Below are 25,669 nucleotides of genomic sequence, written 5' to 3'. Positions count from 1 at the left end.
CACAACTTAGATCAACCACAAAAATGAAACCCTAAGATAGAGAGCTTGGATTCCTAACAACACTTATGAGATCTCAAGCTAGTAAGCTTGCATCTTTTGTTTCTTGAAAACACAAGTCACAAATCTAAACTACAACAAACAAAAGAAGATCATAAGTTAACAAACTTTGATCTTATCTTAACTTTTTGTAGAAACATCAAGCTAGTAAGCTTGTATTTCAAACTTTCTTGAAGATCCATAAAGTAAAGTGTTGGATCTTCAAGTTACATGAAGATCATAAACATGGGTTTTGATCTTTAAACATAAATAAAGAGATCTTAAGTAAATAGACTTAGATCTAGCAAGATTATGAAGATTCAAAGCTAAGAAGCTTTAATCCATCATGTTCTTGAAAGCTTTTCAAAACAAAGTTTAAATCAACAAAAGTTATGAAGATTCAAGTTACAAAACTTGAATCTTTGTTCATGATGATGATGATTTATGAATTAAAGTTAAGAAAAGAAAGAAAAGAAGTAAGTTTTCAAACTTACAATTTGAGAGAGAATTCTAGAGTGAGAAAGTAGAGAGAAGTGTGTGTTTGAGAAAATGAATGAAGAATGAGAGAAGTGGATGAAGTGTTGGTATTTATCAAAGAAAGAAAAAGAAAAAAAAATTGGTGGGGATGGGGGTGGTGGCCGACGGCAATGGGGGGTAAGGGTGGGGGGACCATCCTGGCCTTATGTGGTGTGGTGCATGGTGGTAGTACATGGTGATGGTGACATGTTGGGTGGTTTGAGACATCATGCAAGCCTTGGTACATAAGCATGCATAATACTTGTCTTATGCTTTCATGGGCTAAATCTTAATCACATGGGTTAATTAGTCCACTAACTAGCCCACTAAGTTGGGTGGGTTGGGCCATGGAAGTCCATTAAGGTGTTAAGTCCAATAAGGTAACTAGTAAGCCTTAGTAAACACTTAAGTATAATTAAGGAACCATAAAATTAAGTAATTGCCATTAATAAGTAACAATTACTTTTACGTAGCCATAATATCAAAAATTATGGAAAAAGTTTAACGTGTACCAAGTTCGTATCTCGCTTTAATCAATAAGTGACACTAACGGTCGTAAATGCAATTAAGGATCATGTTAAGTAACTAAGTACCTAAAAACACTTTGTAAGGCATTAACGAATGTAATTAACATAACTAATGATCCCAGAATATAATCTATCTCAGTACGCACAAGTACGCAGTTTCGTGAAAGAAATAAACATAATTAAAAGTTGAAAAGTCGGGTCGTTACATTGGACGCCGTCCACTAATGAAGAATTGGATGCCGTCCAGCCATTTTGGACGCCGTCCAAATGGTCTGACGAGCCAGCTTTGAGAATTTGTTTTATTTAAAGGGGTATTTTGGTATTTTTAGTTGTGGGACGTTTTGAGGCCACAAAATCAGATCCAATCTCATTTGGATCTCATTCTTCACACACACAAACACTCTCATCTATTTTTAGAGAGAGAGGGAGAATTCTAGAGAGAGATTTGGGATTTTGGAGAAGAAGAAGCTTGAATTGATCAAAAGCTCGAGTGTTAAAGTTGTTCATCTCGTTCTTGGCTATGTTTTGGTTGTTGTGGTAAGTTCTAACTCCGAATTTCATTGTTTGATTTGATATTCAAAGTTAGGGTTTGAACTTAAATTGTTGATAAACCCATTTAACTTATGAAGTGAGTTTAGTATTGCTAGTAATCGGGTTTTATAGTGTCGTTGGTGGATTTTGGGTTGGTTGATGTTTTGGTCAAGTTCAAGACTTGCAAAATGGGTTTAATCACTAGGTTTAGTGATTATGAAAGTGTTGGAACACTTTTGAGTGTGTTTGGTTGACTAATTTTGAAATGGGTCAAAATTAGAGTTTATGTGTCAAATTGGGTAAGACACGTGTTTAACACGTGTGTTTGGGTTTAATCAGCGTATTAGGACCATTTTCACTTGTGTTAGTGACTATTGGTTAGTTTGGGCGCGGTTTGTGCTTGGGAGTGCAATTGGGTCGAAATTGCACTAAGTGTCATTTGGGTTGGTTTGTAAATCCACCCTAATTGTGTTGTTTATATTGTGATAATGGAATAGGTACATCCCAAACGGTAAGCAACGGGTCCAATACGCTCAGATTTCAAAAGGACCAATGTATCGCGGATTTAACTTTCCACGCTTTCCGAAACGGATTACACCTTTTCAAGGTGCTACTTTCAACATCACGCGGTCGCCCACTTGGAATTCGAAATCTTTACGTTTAAGGTCGGCATATCTCTTTTGACGATCACGGACCGTCTTGAGCCTCTCTTGAATTTGAACAATCTTCTCGGTGGTTTCATGAACAAGTTCGGGTCCGGTGATTTGCTTCTCACCCACTTCGGCCCAACAAATAAGAGAACGGCACTTGTGGCCATACAATGCTTCGAAAGGTGCGGCATTAATACTCGAATGATAGCTGTTGTTGTAAGAAAATTCGGCTAGCGGCAAATGCTTTTCCCAAACATTTCCGAAATCAATAACACAAGCACGCAACATGTCCTCCAAAGTTTGAATCGTGCGTTCACTTTGTCCATCAGTTTGCGGGTGGTATGCGGTACTCATGTCGAGATGTGTTCCTAAAGCTTCTTGTAGGGAACGCCAAAATCTAGAAGCAAAACGGGCATCTCGGTCTGAAATAATCGATAAGGGCACACCATGACGAGATACAATTTCCTTTATGTATAGCTAAGCGAGTTTCTCCATTGTATCAATTTCTTTCATGGCTAGGAAGTGTACAGATTTGGTAAGACGGTCAATGATAACCCAGATGGTATCGTATCTGCCCACCGTCTTTGGTAGTTTCGTAATGAAGTCCATCGTTATCCTTTCCCACTTCTATTGCGGGATTTCGGGTTGTTGAAGTAACCCGGATGGCCTTTGATGTTCGGCCTTAACCTTTGAACAAGTCAAACACTTCCCAACATAAGTAGCAACGTCCTTCTTAAGATTAGGCCACCAATACTGTTCCTTAAGATCGTGGTACATCTTACCGGCTCCTGGATGAATCGAATATCTTGACTTGTGGGCTTCGTCTAGGATGAGGCTTCGTAAATCCCCATAACTAGGCACCCAGATTCTTCTGGCAAGTACCGGAGTCCAGTCTCCTTGACCTCAAATCGAGAAACGAGGATGTTCAAATGTTCTTGAGAAATATTCTCCTCTTTGAGAGCCTCATCTTGGTCTACTCGGATTTGGCTATTGAGATTCGAATAGATGGTGATGTTCAAGGCTCGGACACGAAGAGGTACCATTCTTTCCTTTCGGCTCAAAGCATCGGCTACAACATTTGCCTTCGTAGTCGTTCAGCGTCTCTATCCATCGTCGCTGTCTCATGTTTAGTTGCTTCTGATCAAGGATGTGTTGGAGGCTTTTGTGGTCGGTGAAGATGGTACTCTTTGTTCCATAAAGATAGTGTCTCCATAGTCTTAATGCAAAGACAACGGCTCCAAGTTCGAGATCGTGAGTCGTGTAGTTTCGCTCGTGAATTTTTAGTTGACAAGAGGCATAAGCAATAACTTTCGTTCGTTGCATTAGTACGCACCCAAAACCATTTTTCGAGGCATCGCAATAAACAACAAAATCATCACTGCCTTCGGGGAGGGATAGGATAGGTGCGGTGGTCAACTTCTGCTTTAAGGTTTGAAATGCTGACTCTTGCTCGGTTGCCCAAATAAATTTCCTCCCTTTGTGAGTCAGTGCGGTTAATGGGCGTGCAATCAGAGAGAAACCTTCAATGAACCTTCGGTAATAACCGGCGAGGCCTAGAAATTGGCGGATATGAGTTGGAGTAGTGGGGGTTTCCCACTTGCTGATAGCTTCTATCTTTGCGGGATCAACTTTGATACCCTGATCGCTCACAATATGACCCAGAAATTGGACTTCCTTCAACCAAAACTCACATTTGGAGAATTTGGCATAAAGTTGCTCTTGTCTCAAGAGTTCCAGTACGAGTCGGAGATGTTGCTCATGTTCTGCTTCACTTTTGGATTGATGATGATATCATCTATGAAGACGATAACGAACTTGTCCAGGTATGGTTTGCATACGTGATTCATGAGATCCATGAACATGGCAGGTGCGTTGGTTAAACCGAATGGCATCACAAGAAACTCATAATGACTGTAACGGGTTCGGAACGTAGTCTTCATCACATCGCTCTCCTTCACCCTCAACTGGTGGTAACCGGATCGCAAATCGATCTTAGAGTAAACGCTTGATCCTTGCAGCTGATCGAAAAGATCGTCAATCTTGGGAAGGGGATACCGATTCTTGATCGTCAATTTGTTGAGTTCGCGGTAGTCGATACACATGCGGAAAGATCCGTCCTTCTTCTTTACGAACAAAACAGGAGCACCCCAAGGCGAAGAGCTTGGTTGGATAAATTCACGGTCTAACAATTCCTGTAGTTAACTCTACAACTCTTGTATTTCGGAAGGTACAAGTCGATAAGGTGAGTGAGCTACAGGTGCAGTTCCTGGTACTAGATCAATCTGGAATTCCACTGATCGCGGCGGCAGTAATCCAGGTAACTCTTCTGAAAAGACGTCGGGAAATTCATTCACAATTCGTACATTATCAACGCTCTTCTCCTTAGTTTCTAACCTCTTTACATGTGCTAAAATAGCAAAACGTCCTTTCCTCATTACTTTCTGTGCCTTCATGCAACTAATAAGGTTCAGTTTTGGGCTACCTTTCTCTCCGTATACAATCAATGGCACACCATCCTCGAGAGGTATACGATAATCTTCTCTCCACAAACAACTTCTGCTCTTACTTTGGACAACCAATCCATACCAACTATCACATCGAAACTTCCCAACTTGATGGGTATCAAATCAATCTCAAAGTTCACACCAGCTAGGTTTATTATACCTCCTCGGCCAATTTGGTCAGCTTTCTCAAGTTTCCCATTGGCTACTTCAACAAGAATACTCTCATCTAAAGGTACTAACGACCAGTCTATCTTAGAAAAAAATGTCTACATACATAACTCCTATCGGCACCGGTATCAAATAAGACAGAAGCAAATAGGTTATTGATAGTGAATGTACCTGTGACCAAGTCAGGATCCTCACAGGCATCCCTGGCGTTCATGTTGAAAACCCTTCCACGTGCCGGTCAGCGGTCCTTCTTCTTGTTCGGGCATTCATTCCTGAAGTGGCCCTGTTGACCGCACTCAAAACACTTTCTTGGTCCAGTAGGGTTTGTCTTCATAGCTGGGGTAGTGATCTTGCAATCTTTGCCAATGTGCCCAGTCCTCTTGCACTTTTCACATACCACGTTGCAGTACCCAGTATGATGCTTGTAGCATCTCTTGCACTGCGGGAGACTACCCTTGTAGTTAGGGTTCGAGCTTGGGTTCGGGTTGGGGTTCCTCCAGTCGTTGTTTCCATTAAAACTCTCATGCCTCTTAGCTGGGTTTTGATCAAAGACCTTTCCTTTGTTGCCTTCCCACTTACGCTTCTCATTACTAGCTCCTGATTCTGATTTCGCTTTCTCTGGTTCCTTGCGGGTGATCTGGTTCATCAGGGTGTGCGCCATGCGCATAGCTTCCGGGACATCTGCCGGTTTCGAAGAGGTAACATTTCCCTGAATGGTCTTGGGAAGTCCCCACAAATACCGTTCCATTCGCTTAAATTCAGGGGTAACCATCGTGGGGCACATCAAAGCTAACTCCAAGTACCTGCGGTTATAGCCATCAAGATCAGTCCCTATAACTTTCAGTTCCCAAAACTCCGCTTCCATCTTCTGAATTTCGGTTCTAGGGCAGTACTCCTCGATCATAGCACTTTTAAACTCCTCCCATGGTGTAGTATAAGCCTCGTCAATTCCTTTAGCCTGAGCAAGTGTGTTCCACCAGGTTAAAGCGCCGTCCAACAATGTGCAGGAGGCGTACTTAGTTTTGTTTGCTTCGGAACAGTTACTCACGCGGAAAACAGCTTCCAACTTTTCAAACCATCTCGTTAATCCAACCGGCCCCTCAGTACCACTGAAATTGTGGGGCTTGCAACTCTGAAATTCCTTATAGGTGCACCCGTTATGAATGTTCTGGTTAGCCGGTGGAGCTTGGGGGTTGACATTTGTCATTGCTACGGCTACTCGAGCAGTTATCATTTCCTCAATATGTGCCGTTGTGGGCGTTTCCCTTGGAACTCTTCCGTTTGCCATTAATCTTCTAAACAAAATTTCAACTTAAGTCAAAATCCAGCATTCAATATGTCATAATATTATAGCATGTGGTAACCAATATGGAATCAACACAAAACACGAAAACTAAGCATGGCAAACAGCAGCAGATTGCACAAAAGCTAACATGCAATAACTTAAATAAACATCGTACAATAATTAAACAACATTAAGTTCCATTCATTAATAAGAAAGTTGCATACATCCGCATCAGGTTCGTACAATACATGTGTAAAACATGAAACTACCAACGGGATTACATAATGAAATCTAATACAACAGCCCTATGGTGATGGTGGGTAAATGATGTCCATCAGGTGGATCATCTGGTCCTCGAGCTCAGTCACCTGAGCACGGAGGGTATGCACTTCCCTCGTCAGCTCCTCGATGGTGGGAGACACTGGTGGGGTAGGTGGTGTAGATGGTGCAGTGCCAGAAGTAGAAGGCGCATAACGAGAGGCCTTACTCACAAATGGATCAGCAGGATATGGCACAACCCGCTTACAGGCGGTAATCCTAACCAACAGTCCACGTGCGTCCACGAACGGTCTACCTCCGTTAATCCCTGGGATAACAGTACCATCAAAATGATACCGCTTCTTCGGAGGGGTAGAGGGTGGCTGCACGGGCTCCTCCTCAGGGTCCTCCTCGGAATCATCCTCGGAATCCTCCTCGCTGATGTCATCGGATGATTAACCGTCTGAATCATCAGAAGGTGGATCTGCCCGGTCGGTGGTCATAAGTCGATATCTGCCAGGTGGGATCGGCATGACACGTCCATCAGCAAGGCGTCTAGCCCAATGTCCATGCTCATTACGGAAAGGACCGTCCCCATTTCCCCCAGGAATTACAGTACTACCGGAATGGTGCTGTGGCTCTGGGAGTCTAAGGCTGGGTGGAGCTGTAATCTCCGCGGGATCCTCGTCTCCGTCTGAGACGACCATAAGGTCAAGCACAAGTCCACTGGAAGGTGAATCGCCAGAGTGGTCGGAGGGTAGCGGTGACGGGATCTGTGAGTCAGCAACAAAGGTAGGCGATGCAGCGGACGAATCTGAGTCACTCTCCAAATCAACGATAATGGGTGGTATGTCCGACATCTGAACAAGGAAAAATAACTTTTTCCATGTCAGTAAGACAGATAGCAAGCACGTAATTAGGCACTACAGCATCCTAGCAGTACATAGCATGGCAATATTAACAGTATTAAACAAAAGTAACATTCAATCAAAGGCAGATAGTAGCATACAGTAGTGAGAATGAACAGTAGCATACGGTAAGTACTCATAGCAGTAAAAGTAAGCAGTAGCATGCAGTAAGTTCTGCAGAAACAGGTAAACAAGCAAGTTGTAGATTAGTCATATTAGTGAATCCTACTAGGCTCGGTCTAGACTCACTAATGCAACCTAATTCCCTACAACCAATGCTCTGATACCAAATGTGACGCCCCGTACAAAATTAACGTGTACGGATCATCAACAACAGGATCATTACAAGGTCAAACACTATATGCTGTTTTAAAATAAGTTTGCATTCATAAAAAGGGGTAACGTCTTTACCGACGTCAAATGTTTTACAAATGATAGTGTGCTTCTACGAATAGGAAGCAATAACATAAGTACGAGACTCAAAGGTCATTACAAATTCATTGTTCAAAAGTAACATAGATTGTGAATGCAAAGTAAATGTTTCATGCAGAGACATCTCTAAACAAGCAGCGGGAGTCTACACAGCAAGTCTAACAGCGAGACTACTACAACGGAAACATCAAACATCTAAGCACCTGAGAAATAACATGCTTAAAAGTCAACACGAATATTGGTGAGCTATAGTTTAATTGTAACAGTAATGTGAGGTAGGCCACGAGATTTCGTATTTCAAAACCGTATGAAAAGTATATGTTTATCCGTGGGCACTTGGTAACTAACTTAACGTAATATCACCCCCTAAAAGTACACTTGGCGAGTGCGTAAGTCTATGAAGTATTAAACACCCGTTGAATGCTAGCGTGACTAGCCCGAGTGGGGATGTCAAACCCTATGGATCCATATCTAAGATTCGCGTTCACCGGTTCAAAAACCAATGACTAAACGTTACCGAGCTAAGGGGAAAGTTTATTCCGTTATATAACTCACACATATATAAAGTTTAAGTACTCGTGCCTAGTAAGTAAAACATAAAAAGCGCATGTATTCTCAGTCCCAAAAATAGTATAAGTAAAAAGGGAAGCTATAACTCACAGTGAAAGTGCGGTAAAAGTAGATACGAGATAAGTAAGCAAGTAAGTCGGTCCGAAAAGTTCTCAAACTAGGTCAAAAGTTACTAAGTCAGTAAATGTTCCCAAAGGTTTAAAAGTACGTAAGTTAAGTCTTAAGTATCATCATCATCAACATCATACATAAAAAGTTAAGTAAGTTTTCAATCAAGGATATAGACCAAAACAAAGGCTGATTTCGTTCAGCTGCTACAACCTCTATACAAGCAGAAATGATGCGAGGCCAGTGGCCATGGCTCCGTATGTGAGTCCTCAAACCGCTGACCAATTTTCAGAACCTAACTCGTCTTCTTTTGACCGTGGCGACGGTTTAAGTGCGAGTAGGTCAGAAATTCAGCACAACGTTACAAGGGCGTAGTGACTTTCGGAAGGCTATAAATCCTAAACCGTACATCGGATTTAGGCAAGGCCTAAACGAAAAGTCATCTACTCGAACCAAAATATCTGGAAATAAACTTTTCCAGTAGGCCAGGAGCCTGATCAGACCCTGAAAACAGAAAGCAAGTGCTCCGGTGGGTTTCTCGGTGTTTGATGCTCATCACGGTTCTAATTCTTGATGCGTATAAGCCTCAAGTGTACAACTCTTGATGTTTTAGCATCACTTTTACCAAGGTTTAACCATCAACATACAAAGTTAAGACTAGGAAACAAATAACAACTCATGTATGAGTTTGAGCAAGATGATGAACCAAAGTTACATCAATTCCTAGTTTCAACACAATCACAAGTTCTATTAAGCTATAAACTTTGAATCGAACTAAATAAGCAAGACCTTAAGCTAGAGAGCTTAGATCTTAGCTAAATATTAAAGACCTTAGACTACAAAGTCTAGATCTCATGTTCTTGGTGAAACCCTAAGTCATAACACTTAGAGTTTCAACTTTTACACAACCATAAGTTAGGAAACTTAGATCTTGTAAAGTAAGTGATCATAAGCTAATAAGCTTTCTCTTAAATAAAGTAGAAGATCATAAGTTACACAACTTAGATCAACCACAAAAATGAAACCCTAAGCTAGAGATCTTGGATTCCTAACAACACTTGTGAGATCTCAAGCTAGTAAGCTTGCATCTTTTGTTTCTTGAAAACACAAGTCACAAATCTAAACTACAACAAACAAAAGAAGATCATAAGTTAACAAACTTTAATCTTATCTTAACTTTTTGTAGAAACATAAAGCTAGTAAGCTTGTATTTCAAACTTTTTTGAAGATCTATAAAGTAAAGTGTTGGATCTTCAAGTTACATGAAGATCATAAACATGGATTTTGATCTTTAAACATAAATAAAGAGATCTTAAGTAAATAGACTTAGATCTAGCAAGATTATGAAGATTCAAAGCTAAGAAGCTTTAATCCATCATGTTCTTGAAAGCTTTTCAAAACAAAGTTTAAATCAATAAAAGTTATGAAAATTCAAGTTACAAAACTTGAATCTTTGTTCATGATGATGATGATTTATGAATTAAAGTTAAGAAAACAAAGAAAAGAAGTAAGTTTTCAAACTTACAATTTGAGAGAGAATTCTAGAGTGAGAAAGTAGAGAGAAGTGTGTGTTTGAGAAAATGAATGAAGAAAGAGAGAAGTGGATGAAGTGTTGGTATTTATCAAAGAAAGAAAAAGAAAAAAGAATTGGTGGGAATGGGGGTGGTGGCCGACGGTCATGGGGGGCAAGGGTGGGGGGACCATCTTGGCCTTATGTGGTGTGGTGCATGGTGATAGTACATGGTGATGGTGACATGTTGGGTGGTTTGAGACATCATGCAAGCCTTGGCACATAAGCATGCATAATACTTGTCTTATGCTTTCATGGGCTAAATCTTAATCACATGGGTTAATTAGTCCACTAACTAGCCCACTAAGTTGGGTGGGTTGGGCCATGGAAGTCCATTAAGGTATTAAGTCCAATAAGGTAACTAGTAAGCCTTAGTAAACACTTAAGTATAATTAAGGAACCATAAAACTAATTAATTGCCATTAATAAGTAACAATTACTTTTTCGTAGCCATAATATCCCAATTATAGAAAAAGTTTAACGTGTACCAAGTTCGTAGCTCGCTTTAATCAATAAGTGACACTAACAGTCGTAAATACAATTAAGGATCACCTTAAGTAACTAAGTACCTAAAAACACTTTGTAAGGCATTAACGATTGTAATTAACATAACTAATGATCCCAAAATATAATCTATCTCAATACGCACAAGTACGCAGTTTCGTGAAAGAAATAAACATAATTAAAAGTCAAAAAAGTTGGGTCGTTACATTGGACGCCGTCCACTAATGAAGAACTGGACGCCGTCCAGCCATTTTGGACACCGTCCAAATGGTCTGACGGGCCAGCTTTGAGAATTTGTTTTATATAAAGAGGTATTTTGGTATTGTCAGTTGTGGGACGTTTTGAGGCCACAAAATCAGATCCAATCTCATTTGGATCTCATTCTTCACACACACAAACACTCTCATCCATTTTTAGAGAGAGAGGGAGAATTCTAGAGAGAGATTTGGGGTTTTGGAGAAGAAGAAGCTTGAATCGATCAAAAGCTCGAGTGTTAAAGTTGTTCATCTCGTTCTGGGCTACGTTTTGGTTGTTATGGTAAGTTCTAACTCCGAATTTCATTATTTGATTTGATATTCAAAGTTAGGGTTTGAACTTAAATTGTTGATAAACCCATTTAACTCATGAAGTGAGTTTAGTGTTGCTAGTAATCGGGTTTTATAGTGTCGTTGGTGGATTTTGGGTTGGTTGATGTTTTGGTCAAGTTCAAGACTTGCAAAATGGGTTTAATCACTAGGTTGAGTGATTATGGAAGTGTTGGAACACTTTTGAGTGTGTTTGGTTGACTAATTTTGAAATGGGTCAAAATTAGGATTTATGTGTCAAATTGGGTAAGACACGTGTTTAACACTTGTGTTTGGGTTTAATCAGCGTATTAGGATCATTTTCACTTGTGTTAGTGACTATTGGTTAGTTTGGGCGCGGTTTGTGCTTGGGAGTGCAATTGGGTCGAAATTGCACTAGGTGTCAATTGGGTTGGTTTGTAAATCCACCCTAATTATGTTGTTTATATTGTGATAATGGAATAGGTACATTCCATCGATGAGTTGCGGATTATTTCGGTTGCATTCATCAAGGCGCTAAGGTGAGCGTAAAAATATTATATGCGTATGTATGCATAGGATGGGTATGGGTCGGTGGGGGTTGTCCTTGCTCGGATTCACTCTACGTGTGTTGGGATGATGGACTCATGGAGTTTTGAGTCATGATGTACGCTTATGCGTTTTGGGTTACCACCCTTGGGGTAGTGAATCTTTGGCGTATACAGATTCACGTTGGCAAGTCGGGCCAACTCCTTCGATGTTGTTGATGTTGAGGAGATGAATCTCGGGTAGTGCGGATTCATGATGACTCGGGTTGTTCGGTCATCTTATTGATGAGGTAGTGAATCTCGGGTAGTACGAATTCACGAAGGCACAGGTAGTTCGGCCAACCTCGGTTGTTGAAGTGGTGAAGGAAGTGAATCTCGGGTTGTGCAAATTCACTAAGGCTCGGGTTGTTCGGCCAACCTCCATGGGTTTGAGGTTAAGGGACTAACCTTGTTGTATTATCGGATATATTTTGTATATACGTATATATACTTATTGTATGTTGTAGCTAATCTTGCAGATTTGGCTTGGTGGTACGTTAGGTATAACTTTGCTTAGTTATGCTCGAATTGCGGTATGTGTTTACTAATTGTGTGTTGGTGATGCGTGTTTGTTTTATGCATATGTATGTATATAGTATGTTTATACTCACTTAGCATTAGCTTACACTCTCGTTGTTTACTTTTTTTTATAGATTGCGCGGAGGCGGTGGCTCTGGTAAGTGTGGGGACTAGTGGACTTGCGTAGTTTGCTTTAGAAGACGTGCTTTTGGAGTTGATTAGGATTGGGTAGCGTATCCCCAATCACCATGCTCGGTCTATGTTTTGAATTAAACTAAAATGGGTCGAAATGGTCACTTTATCGTAATTTGGGTCGATGTGGGCCTGGTGTTGTAAAACTCGATTTTATTTTGGAAATCTCTTAGTTTTAATTATTATAACATGTTGTGAAAATCATTTCGTCTAAAAGTGTCGGGAAGCGAGTTTTCTGTTCGCACAAGTTGGACTCCGGGGACAGCCTCTGGCAGTTCATTTGGACGCCGTTCAAGTTGCTTGGACGGCGTCCTACCCGTCATAACTGGACGCCGTCCAGATAACTAGACGCCGTCCAGATGGTCTGTATATATAAAAAAAATTTGGTGTTTCGGTTGGATAACGGGTTGGGTCGTTACAAGTGGTATCAGAGCATGGTCTAAGGGATTTAGGTGACTTGAGATAGGTGCCTAGACTTAGACCTTTGTGTGTGCTTATTTGTTGCAGGACTTGTAGGAGTACGGGTCGGAACGGGAATTTGGTTAGTACCTTAATTTGTAGGTGGACTAACGGTTATATTTATATGTGGATATTATTAATATACTATTGCATTGTGTTTGTGTTTATGTGTGTGTTTGCGAATATCATCAAGCAAGATGGTCGTGGTACTAACGAGTGGATGTGATGTGTTCGCGTATTAATGACTAGCTACCATTAATACAGGTACAAATCGTGTCTAACAAGTGATGTAAGACGATTATTGAGCAAGATGGGGCGACGTTGCGTGTGTGATTTTATACGTTCGTGGTTTAATCGTTTCTTTCTATAGAATGAATACGAGGAACGGGACTACAGGGGTGAATCGAAGCGACGACGATGAGTTTAATGCTAGAGTTGCGGAAGCCGTTGGTGAATCGAAGAAATGGATAGGAAGTATTCCGAATTTCGAAGTAGTGGTGAAATGGAGCGTTGTCATAAGAGCTTCATGAGGGCTAAACCTCCGATGTATGACGGGAAATCGGATCCTTTGATAAGCACAACATGGATCTCAGATGTCAAAGGGTATTTTGGTACTATTGAATGCCCTCCCGAGAAGAATACAAGACTCGTTACTAGCTTGTTGCGGGGTAGGGCGAAGGATTGGTTGGATGGTAAGATTGATATTGTTGGTGGTGAGTCGTTTATGAAATTATCGTGGGACGATTTTAAGAAGGAATTCTTCGAGGAGTTCTGAACACAAGCCGATTTGTCAGAATTGCGTGATGAGTTGCGAAAATTGCAACAAGGATCTATGGACTTGAATACTCTCAAGACGACCTTTATGGCGAAGGCTCGTTTTTTCCCAGAGTATATCGGAAATGACCGTTTGTTGATGGGAGATTTCTATCGAAACTTGAATGATGACCTGCAGAACAAAATTAGCAGGGGCCAAGCGAAGTCGTTTGCAGAGTTATTCACTGTGGCTAGGGGTTTCGAATCGTATTCGCGATCGATGGTTAGTGAACCTTCAAGTAAGAGAAGGTTTGATTCGTATGGTGCTCCAAGTAAGAAAACTAAAGGTGCAAGTGCGAGTACGGGTAATGTGGAGAAAGGTACGACGAGTTCTCGTGCACCTAGATGTTTCAATCGTATTCGCGATCGATGGTTAGTGAACCTTCAAGAAAGGTACGTTTCATTTTAATAAATATGTCCTTTGAATATTTATTATGTGTCGTTGTGTACGAATTTGTTGAATGCATTGTGTTGTGCATAGTAAAGTTATGGGTGACGTTCCTAATGGAATAACCCTATGGTGACGTTTTGATTGACGGACGAAGGGCATAAGACTTGGTGCAACCAAGCATTCCTTAGTGTTTAGGAAAATGTTTCTACCAAGCCATGGAAATGGGCTTCGGTGTTCGGATGATAGCGCCTGTTCGCTTTCGTGTTGAAGTTGATGAACCATGAGGTTCGTCGGGTGGATAGAACCCTTGAGACCGAGTGTCTTGGATCTCGATAAACGTGGTAATGGAATCTACGGGACGCAAAGATAGGTGCCTCTTTCATACCTACTAGCGTGGTGTTCGACTCCGATGGTGTCGCGTATTCACAATGACTCGGGTTGTGCGGTCATTTCGTTGTAGGAAATATGGATTGGTTTGGTGAATTTCGGGTTGTTGCGAATTCACATCCTTCATATATGTTTAAGCTCGGGTTGTTTCGGGCATCTTGGTATGATTAGTGATGCTGTAACGACCCGGCAAAAACGTCATTGACGGCGTCGTTAACTTAGGTCCCGTTACGTGGTCATAGTCCCTAAATGAGACGCGTTTGACCAAAAATTATGTCGCGTTCATTTGAAAAGTATAAGACTTACAAAGTTTTAAGTTTACCAACGGTTCGACAATGAATTAAGTTTACAAAAGTATAAGGTATAATTGAAATAACTTGCGACATAATAAGTTGAAAATCACGGTTGCTATAAATAGCTTAAAAAGATATGCTTTAAGTTTAAATCCAAAAGTGCTATCGCTAGCGTATGCATGTATGCTTGACTCCAAGCAAGTAATCAAAGTGTGCAGAAGCATGTATCAAGTGGCCAAGTATGAACCTGAGAAACATATAGAAAACTATCAACGAAAAACATTGGTGAAATCATAGGTGTATTTGTAAACGTTGTTTTGAACCACAAGATTTAGTATTTTCATAAATTTGATTATCCAAATCGTTTGCATTCCAAAAGTTGTTATTCGCGAGCACCCAATTATCAAGGCTTAACGTTTCTTTTACCCCATACACATAGTTTTAGAACCTACACTGTTTCTCAAAAATATATTTCATCCGCATAACGGTAGCGAACCGTCCGAATGAGGGTTTGTCAAACCCGTATGGCCACACAACATAAGTTCTCGCTTACATCCAGCAATTGTAACTAATGATAATCGAATTGAGGATTTCTGTTCTAACTCACACGTGGAATGTTTGTTTTCGTACTTGTGTTCAAAGCATAAAAGTATGATAGTATATGTTTCTCATCCCATAGTTTAAAGAGTAAAAGTTGTTGAAAAGGTGCGACTATGATGTCACCGTGGTTGCATGCCAAAGTACTTGTAATTAAACATTGTGCAATGAATGTTGCTTAGCCTTGACCTAAACAAATAAGTCGTATCAATTACCGGTTACGACACAAGGTCGGGCGAAATGTGTTCAATTAGTCCTATGGCTCGTTACGACTCGATTAATATAGCATGTAAATCACGTTGTCAAGTTTCATGCAAGAATCAAGTATAAAAGAAGATTAGAACGATTGCATAAGTTTTTGGTTAAGTTTGACTAAAAGTCAAACTTGGTCAAAGTCAAATTCAACGGGGTCGGGTCGGGTATCCGACAATTTTTCTATGAAAGATAAGAATATATAAGTATGTTGGCCAAGTTTCAGGTTAATCGGAGGTGCGTAGCATAGTTGGAATTAAACAAAAAACGGTAATTTTGGACAGCCCACTGCTGATGCGCCGCATCCCTTAGTGATGCGCCGCATCAGTCCACTGATGCGCCGCATCCAATAGTGATGCGCCGCATCACTACCTGACTCCAGTGAAAATGCTGAAAATTTGACAAGTCTCGAACCAAACTTCATTTAAGCATAACTAATGAACCGTAAACACTTAAATCGCATACCATACGTCGTTGGAAAGGTAATTTAACGAGGAATACAACTAAACACATATTATCAATCAATTCTAGCATTTACAACAATCAAAATCCTCGTCGAATAATCGTTAAAAGTTCTTTATCAAAGTTTCAAGTTCATAAAATGCATTTCATGATTCGGGAATCCAATTTACACATACGATAAGCCGTTTTGAAGGTAATTAAATATACAATACAACTAAACACTTACTAAAAATATTTCATAGCATTCAATGCATCAAAAATTCATTTTAAAGTTCATCAAACCCTAACCAAGAATCTTGAATTCAACCATTTTGTAAATGAGGCTTTTTTAAATCAACCTACATGCCAAAACGAAGCTAATGATGCTAGTAACACATTTAATACATGAACTTTAACATTTAAACAACATTTAATCATCTAAAATCAAAGATTAAACTAACTCATTTCAAGTGTTCATGCAAGTTACTCCAAAACAACAAATCGAGCAAACAAATCACATATTCATGTTAGACTTGAGCCATAGACACTAATTAGCACCATTTCAAGTCTATAAAATGAATTTAGAGAAATCTAGAGTTTTTAGAAACCTTACCCCAAATAGTCAAATTGGTACCAAAATGAAGAGGATGATGCAAGGATCACAAAAGTACAATTTGTTTTGATGTTTGCTTGCTTGAATTGAAATAGATGATGAATCTTTGAAGATGATAAAAGTGTGTTCTTGGTGATTAGAGAGAAAAAGAGGGAAGTAGGAGAAGAAGTGAATGAGTGGATGAGATGTTGGGTTGACTAGTTGACATAGTCAACTAGTTTGCCCACTTGGCAACTTTGGTCCCTCAAATTTAAAGCGGGTGTGTGAATTAACCAAACGAATTATTTTAAATACGTGAGAATAAACGGAAGATATTATAATCGAATAACATAAATATTAAGAACGTTAGTTAATGAAAGATACGAATTTAGAATACGAAATATATTATCTAAAAAAAAGACGGGAGTTAAAATGAATTAATGGAAAAATGTGAGATGTTACAGATGCGATAGCCGTGTTTCGCTCACACGTTGTTAAGGGTGTGACAATAGTCGATTTTGTACACCTTGGGTTTAGCGTTGCCATAGTCGTTTGGGACGCTAGCGGATTTAGTCGTTTGCTTATAATTTTACAATAGTTGTGTATTGGTTGTGTTGCGCACTACGGGGGATGTTAAGTGATAAGTGTTATCCGTAAGGATTCGCTTTTGTTCGGTCTTCATCTTTCTGGTTGTTGACCTTATGTTGGAACGTGATTATTATTAGCATTGTACTTGTTAGGGGTACGCTAAGGGATCGATATCTCGGTAAGAGATTGGTTGAGTTTTCCCGGTGTGTGGGATTGAGCAAGTTTTAGTGCTCGGATTTGTGGATTTGATCAATCGCGGGTGACGATTTAGTGTCAAGGGCGATTCATTGAGAAGAATTGCCTAGAGAAGTTTGATGAAAACATGTTGATTCCGCGTGTGCTAAACGATTATAGAAGTTTTCGAATGTTGTGTGCAATGCATGTCTCGAAATGCGTACACGTGTGTATTTGGTAAGTGGAATAATCTTCGAGATTAACGATAAATGTGGCGGAAGTCGCATTGGAACGTATGTTCGAGGACCATTGAGTGTTGGTCCGGTTCGTTAAGTGACGGAGATCACGGGGATGTGATCTGGTTCAAGTGGGGGAGAGTTGTAAAACCCTGTTTTCAGTTAGGTTGGACGCCGTCCAATTGCCTTGGACGCCGTCCACTAATGAAGAACTGGACGCCGTCCAGCTATTTTGGACGCCGTCCAAATGGTCTGACGGGCCAGCTTTGAGAATTTGTTTTATTTAAAGGGGTATTTTGGTATTTTCAGTTATGGGACGTTTTAAAGCCACAAAATCAGATCCAATCTCATTTGGATCTCATTCTTCACACACACAAACACTCTCATCCATTTGTAGAGAGAGAGGGAGAATTTTAGAGAGAGATTTGGGATTTTGGAGAAGAAGAAGCTTGAATCGATCAAAAGCTCAGGTGTTAAAGTTGTTCATCTCGTTCTTGGTTACGTTTTAGTTGTTGTGGTAAGTTCTAACTCCGAATTTCATTGTTTGATTTGATATTCAAAGTTAGGGTTTGAACTTAAATTGTTGATAAACCCATTTAAACTCATGAAGTGAGTTTAGTGTTGCTAGTAATCGGGTTTTATAGTGTCGTTGGTGGATTTTGGGTTGGTTGATGTTTTGGTCAAGTTCAAGACTTGCAAAATGGGTTTAATCACTAGGTTGAGTGATTATGGAAGTGATGGAACACTTTTGAGTGTGTTTGGTTGACTAATTTTGAAATGGGTCAAAATTAGGATTTATGTGTCAAATTGGGTAACACACGTGTTTAACACTTGTGTTTGGGTTTAATCAGCGTATTAGGACCATTTTCACGTGTGTTAGTGACTATTGGTTAGTTTGGGCGCGGTTTGTGCTTGGGAGTGCAATTGGGTCAAAATTGCACTAAGTGTCAATTGGGTTGGTTTGTAAATCCACCCTAATTGTGTTGTTTATATTATGATAATGGAATGTGTACATTCCATTGGCGAGTTGCGGATTATTTCGGTTGCATTCATCAAGGCGCTAAGGTGAGCGTAAAAATATTATATGCGAAGCATAGGATGGGTGCGGGTCGGTGGGGTGGTCCTTGCTCGAATTCACTCTACGTGTGTTGGGATGATAGACTCATGGAGTTTTGAGTCATGATGTACGCTTATGCGTTTTGGGTTACCACCCTTGGGGTAGTGAATCTTTGGCGTATACGGATTCACGTTGGCATGTCGGGCCAACTTCGTCGATGTTGTTGATGTTGAGGAGATGAATCTCGGGTAGTGCGGATTCATGATGACTCAGGTTGTTTGGTCATCTTATTGATGAGGTAGTGAATCTCGGGTAGTACGAATTCACGAAGGCAGGGGTAGTTCGGCCAGCCTCGGTTGTTGAAGTGGTGAAGGAAGTGAATCTCGGGTTGTGCGAATTCACTAAGGCTCGGGTTGTTCGACCAACCTTCATGGGTTTGAGGTTAAGGGGTTAACCTTGTTGTATTATCGGATATATTTTGTAAATGCGTATATATACTTATTGTATGTTGTAGCTATCTTGCGGATTTGGCTTGGTGGTACGTTAGGTATAACTTTGCTTAGTTATGCTCGGATTGCGGTATGTGTTTACTAATTGTGTGTTGGCGATGCGTATTCGTTTTATGCATATGTATGTATATAGTATGTTTATACTCACTAAGCATTAGCTTACCTTCTCGTTGCTTACTTTTTTTATAGATTGAGCGGAGGCGGTGGCTCGGGTAAGCGTGGGGACTAGTGGACTTGCGTAGTTTGCTTTAGAAGACGTGCTTTTGGAGTTGATTAGGATTGGGTAGCGTATCCCCAATCACCATGCTCGGTCTATGTTTTGAATTAAACTAAAATGGGTCGAAATGGCCACTTTATCGTAATTTGGCTCGATGTGGGCCCGGTGTTGTAAAACTCGATTTTATTTGGGAAATCTCTTAGTTTTAATTATTATAACATGTTGTGAAAACGTCTAAAAGTGTCGAAAAGCGCGTTTTCCGTTCGCGCAAGTTGGACTCCGGGGACAGCCCCTGGCAGTTCATTTGGACGTCGTCCAAGTTGCTTGGACGCTGTCCTGCCTTTCACAACTGGACGCCGTCCAGATAACTGCACGCCGTCCAGATGGTTTGTGTAAAAAAAAAATCAGTGTTTCGCTTGGATAACGGGTTGGGTCTTTACACCTATACAAGTACTACATGCATTAAGTGTGTGAGATTTGGTCTTATTGAGTGAAAATGACATAACACTCTAAATGTAGTAAACCCAACATTCTTGGAGAAGTGTCTTGATTGATATTTTGGGTAATCTCAGTTTGGTCAAGACTTAGTTAGGCTCATTAATGCATTTGATTCAATCCTAAAGACTAGTCAACATGTCATTAACTTCCTAGTTTCAATTAATCACAAGTTGTATTCATTTTAAGATTTAGTGGAGATTAATTGAATGATGTCTGATATCGGCTAAAAAGTCACGTTTTTACCCCGGTATTAAGGCCCAAAAACAAGAAAGATTCGAACTTTGTCAGCAAAATACCCACTTCGTCGGTTAGAATTGAAGAACAAGTAATTACGAAGACGGTGCAAAAAGAATCAAGAGAATCAGAGCTAAAAAGAAGATTCTAGAGCGAAAACGGTGAAAGATAAGAAATCAAGTTACGATCCACGGAATTCAGGCTGAACAGCAAGCCATACGGCCTGCCATAAGGCCTGCCAGTATGGAAACGGCCTGCCATATACGTGCCACCACACGAGCTGCCAAACGGCCTGCCTTGCATACGGTCTGCCAAATACGGCATGCCATACGGCCTGTCAAACGGCCTGCCAGGCGTATTTGGCAATTTTCAAGTCTATTTAAAGGGTCTTTGTCATTCATTCCAACACACACTTCAATTCACTTCTTTCTCTCTCTTGTACAATATTAGTCATACTTTCAAGGCCTTCTCACCTCCGAGCGGGAAATTAAGTACCCGGAGGCGAACACTGAAGATTGTATTAGGAGCTGTCTGGAGTCTTGAAGTTGTCACTTTTGTATTCGGAACTCGTTTAATCTACTGGTACTTCTATCCTTTATCTTATATAATGTTTTATGATATTATTGCCATGATTATGGAGTAGTTATCTTTAGTGTATGCTATGATGTAAGCAGTTATAATGCCGAAATAATATTATGGTTTGTGTATGCTGTTGAAATGCTTTCCGATTGTGCTTTAAACTAAATCGCTTTTCCAACTAATAGAACGTAGTTATAGGCTCTGTTATTGGGAAGTCGCGAACCCCGATTCAGAGTACACTATCTGTGTCACCCCTTGGTAAGAGAAGTCTATCGGATACAGCGTAAGATCGACTTAGGCACACCGGATGTAGTAAGTCTATCAAGCTTTAGATTTCGACTGAGGACTCTTTCGTAGTGAAACATCTGACTAGACCCCTAGTACATTGTCGGTCCCAGACCATGCTAGTGTAGTCACCAAGCATATAAACTTCGTACGTGCACGCTGAAGCACAGCGGTTGTTGTAAGCTGTACCTCTGCTAAGTAAGGCCATGGAACACGGTTAGTGTTGACCAGTACACTGCACCATAACGCGGTCTCAAGCATTGCACCCCGCTTGAGGGATTCTTAGTTAATTAAGGAACTGTTTGTTTAGACACATAAAGGATTGGACCGTTAGGATAACCGAACGTGTTCATGGAAGTCAGACTTGACTTGGCCATGTGTTCTTTATGGTTGAACTCTTTTTAAGGGCCTAACTATCTTTTACCAATCATTAACGAAAGCATTGAAGCACATCACGTCTCTCGGATATGGTACACCATGTATTCTATTATGCTTAAGAAAGTTTAGACCATTTTGGAATGTTAATACGTCACCCAACCGAGTCGCTCAATTGGATGAGCCGTCTGAACGTGTATGCATGTAGTCAGACTGCACGGGCGTCGGGGGTAAGGGACGTTGCTGTCTATTCAGAATCTTCAAGCCTAACGTAGTACCCAGTGACATGTCTTATGACAGGGGCGTTTAGGACCAGTGTAATGAATACAGGGCCTCTGCCTATTCATGAGCCAGCATTCCATAATCTCGGCAGAATAACTGATGAAGTCATAGTATGCACTTACTTTAACCTTATCTGAATTACAAATTTTATCGCATTTACTTTATCTATCTTATAAATTAGAAAATCCCAAAATAAATATTCACTACTCCCTAACTATCTTAGGTTACAAAATAGGTTCGATGTTACTGATATCTCAAAAATACGACTCTAGGTCATAGTTCCCTTACTTATAAGGAGTAGTAAGATTTAGGCCCCGCTAAATATAAATTTAAAACAGTACCCTCTCCCACGAGTGGCTGATCCTGGCGAGCCGCGGCCTAACGACACCGCGCAAATAAAAACCGTCCGTTTCGGCCATATCAAGAGAGATACTACTAGTTTTTGGCGCCGTTGTCGGGGAACTAGTATCAGGCAATACTGTTTTCAATCAAACTTATTCACAAGCATTTAGTGGTGTCTAAGAAAGACAATTATACACGGACTTGGTTATTGGATTTTCCGAACAGTCGCCAATTATATTAGGACCAAAAGGATCCTGCCTCTCCGTAGTCGGCCTGGCCACTTGGTTTGTTGAATAGTTTGTGCGAAGCTTTGTTACAGAAATACCAGGGAATCAGTAGCCAGAACCAAAAACATATTCCACCATAGGATAGTTAGTTAATTAATTAGATTACTTTAGATTACTTTAGTTTACCTTAGATTAGATTACATTAGATTACCTTAGATTGCCTTAGAATTAGATTAGTTTAGTTTAGCTTATTATAATTTAGCTTATTTGCGAAAATTAAAAACAAAAAAAAGGCATACCCAGTGTATGACCCAAACCCGATCTAGACCAGGGCCGTTGTTATTCGTACCTGATCCAGACGCAATAATCTCTAAAGCACGCAAGGAAGCACGAATCAGAAACCAAATGGCGTTACGCGTTACTTTAGCAGAAAACACGAAACCCTTGATTGAAGGTCAAGGAGGACCAATCAGATTTCCAGAGATTCAAGGACACTCGTTCGAATTAAAACATCACATCATCCAGCTCATTCAAAATAGCTGTCAGTTTCATGGATTATCGAATGACGATCCTAATTCTCACCTTGATAAATTCATATCTCTTTCGAACTCCTACAAACAGCCAGGGATAGGACAAGATATAGTCCGGATATACTTGTTCCCCTATTCTCTCACTCATCATGCTCAAACTTGGTTTGAAGGACTGGAAAAAGATTCCATCACGTCATGGACGGAGATGGCGACTAAATTCCTAACCAAATATTTCCCTCCTTCTAAACAAACCAAACTGAAGAATGACATCATTAACTTCAAACAAAGTTATGATGAATCTCTTTACACTGCATGGGAGCGTTTCAAAACCCTGCTGAAGAAATGCCCTAATCACCAGTTAGAACGGTCAGCCCAAATCTGTACCTTCTACAATGGTCTTAAGGTAAATCATAGGACGACGATCGATGCAGCAGCTCAAGGGAATCTGATGAACCAAACCGCAGATGAAGCATGGGAATTGCTCGAGAACATGACGATGCATCATCATGACTGGAACAGTGGTGAAACAACTTCATCATCTGCCCCACTCTCTGCACTTAACAATCAAACGGAGGCCATCAAATCCCTCACAGATAAGATGGAATCTCTTGCCAAACAACTCGGAGAATTGAAGACGCAACTGTAGCAGGTTAACCAAGCTCAGGCTTGTGTTAATTGTACCAACCCGCAACCTACTGAAGACTATCAAGTTGAGTACGAAAACCCTGACAGTTCAGTCTGTTACGTTCAATACCCAGCTCCACCAAATCCTAGATTCAATCAACCACCAAGGGTTAATCAATTTCAGCGAAACAGTCAACCTTTCCGCTGTCGCTATCCACCTTATCCAGCCCAACAATCTCAATTGACCTACGATCAACCACTTCCACTCACTGGTCCCCCAGTTGAGGAGAATTCCCCTACCACCCAGATTACAAAAGCAGCTAACCCCACTCTCGGAGCTGATGATCAGTTAACTCAGTTCATCCAAGGACAACAACAGTTAAATCAAAGAACTACAACCAGACAAGATCAGACGGAGATACTAATGAGAAATCAATTGGCTCTGCTCAAAAGTTTGGAAACGCAGCTCGGACAGTTATCACAACGCCTTGAAACCCGACCGCATGGAAGATTGCCAAGTAATACTATCCAGAATCCCCACATAGAAGAAGCAAAGCAAATGGATTCCGTAATCCCAGATGAGGAACCACGGAGAAGGTCAACTAGGCTCAAGAACAAATCAACATATACTCAGAAGCTGACCCCTGAAACTCCAGTTCGCATACCTTATCCTGGAAGGCTACAAGAAGAACCATCCAAGCTTGATTCCTTCAAACTAGATGGAAGATTCTTGGACACTATGTCCAAAGTTCCCAACCAGAAGAGATAAATCCGAAGGCTTCTTTCTACAAAGGAGAGGATACCAGACTCTAACAAAATTTCACTGAGTGAAGAATGCTCTGCATTACTCAGAAACTCTCTACCACCTAAGCTAGGAGATACGGGCCGATTCGTTTTCCCGTGTTCAATCTACCAATCTGGAACCATTCATGCGCTAGCAGATTTAGGAGCAAGTATCAACCTAATCCCCTACTCTCTCTACAAGAGATTAGAGTTAGGAGACTTGTCAAAAACCAAAATGACAATCCAACTTGTCGATCATACAATTCGATATCCTAAGGGCATAGTTGAGAACGTCTTGGTGAAAGTCGACAAATTCTTGTATCCTACGGATTTCGTAGTAATGGACATTAAGGAAGACCTACACACCCCAATAGTGTTAGGAAGACCTTTCATGAATACGGCTAGGACTGTCATTGATGTGTACAATCAAACCATGATCTTACGATCACATGGGGAGAGCGTTACCTTCAAAATTAACCGACCAACCGATCTTTCTGGACAGGCAGAGATGTTTGCTATTTCCACCAGACGGATCACTTCCGATGATGAGTCATTACCATCAGCCGACGATATCGAGATGGGTGTCGAATCACAGTCTGTAGACGACCCAGAAATGGAAGAAGAGGATCCCAGCGAAGAAATAGAGGAAGAGGAGGAATCTGAAGAGGAAATGGAAGACGTAAAAGAAACTGCGACAACACCCGTTCCACGCACTGAGCGTCATGAAGAAAAAATGAGGCTTGAAACGGCAGATCACAGTTTAATCATTCGCTTCAAAAAGAAGAACGACAAGGCTGAGGTTAAGGATATAGAAATTGATCCTGTAAGTATCAAAGTGGAGAATCAGAATACTGAAGGAACCCGTTCATCAGACGCATCCTCAGAGGAACCGGATACCGATGATGACGAGGAAGAGCATCACGAAGACATTCTGACTAACTCACACTCTCCAACCGAAGTAGATCAAGGGGAGCCGGACTCTTCTTCAGATCAAATTCCGGTTATATCCACACATGCAGACATGATTACCTTCATTAATGATACCGACGAATTTGAAGACATTCTCGAAGCCATCCGAAAGTCAACCATTGATTTTTCGCTACGCTTAACAGAACGAATCATGGCTATCAGAGAAGAGCATCACCTCTATCTCCGAAGAGAAGACAATGATGTTGAAATCCTAGAAGAACGCATTCAAGACTTTATCAATTCTCTTCACGATCATATCAATCACGAAGAAAGGCAACGAGAGCATAATTCAGTAGTTTGCACTATTCTCGAGACAAGATTCTGTCGAGATCAGAAGATCATTTACTCTAAGGTTTATAACACCTTAGCTGGATCTGCACTTCCGTTCTCATGAAACGAACGAGCACTACTGACTCTCATCCGGAAGCATATGGATCTTTCCACCGGCCGCCCGACTTATCACTCTGATTTGCAAATGATCGAGGATATTCACAGCCTTTCCACTCTTCTGGATAGAGATAATTTCGA

General features: G+C 40.7%; 1 non-coding gene across 1 annotated transcript; it reads right to left on the bottom strand.

Annotated features, from left to right (window-relative positions):
- Positions 1-23,018: 23,018 nt before the first annotated feature.
- On the bottom strand, positions 23,019-23,125 carry LOC139894830 (small nucleolar RNA R71). Its single transcript, XR_011775310.1, has one exon. It is a non-coding gene; the product is annotated as a small nucleolar RNA R71 (small nucleolar RNA).
- Between the last annotated feature and the right edge of the window lie 2,544 nt (positions 23,126-25,669).

This window comes from Rutidosis leptorrhynchoides, chromosome 2 (genome assembly GCF_046630445.1).
Source record: "Rutidosis leptorrhynchoides isolate AG116_Rl617_1_P2 chromosome 2, CSIRO_AGI_Rlap_v1, whole genome shotgun sequence".
Lineage (NCBI taxonomy): Eukaryota > Viridiplantae > Streptophyta > Magnoliopsida > Asterales > Asteraceae > Rutidosis > Rutidosis leptorrhynchoides.
Note: the sequence above shows the minus strand (reverse complement) of the source record. Positions and strands in the feature narration are given on the sequence as shown.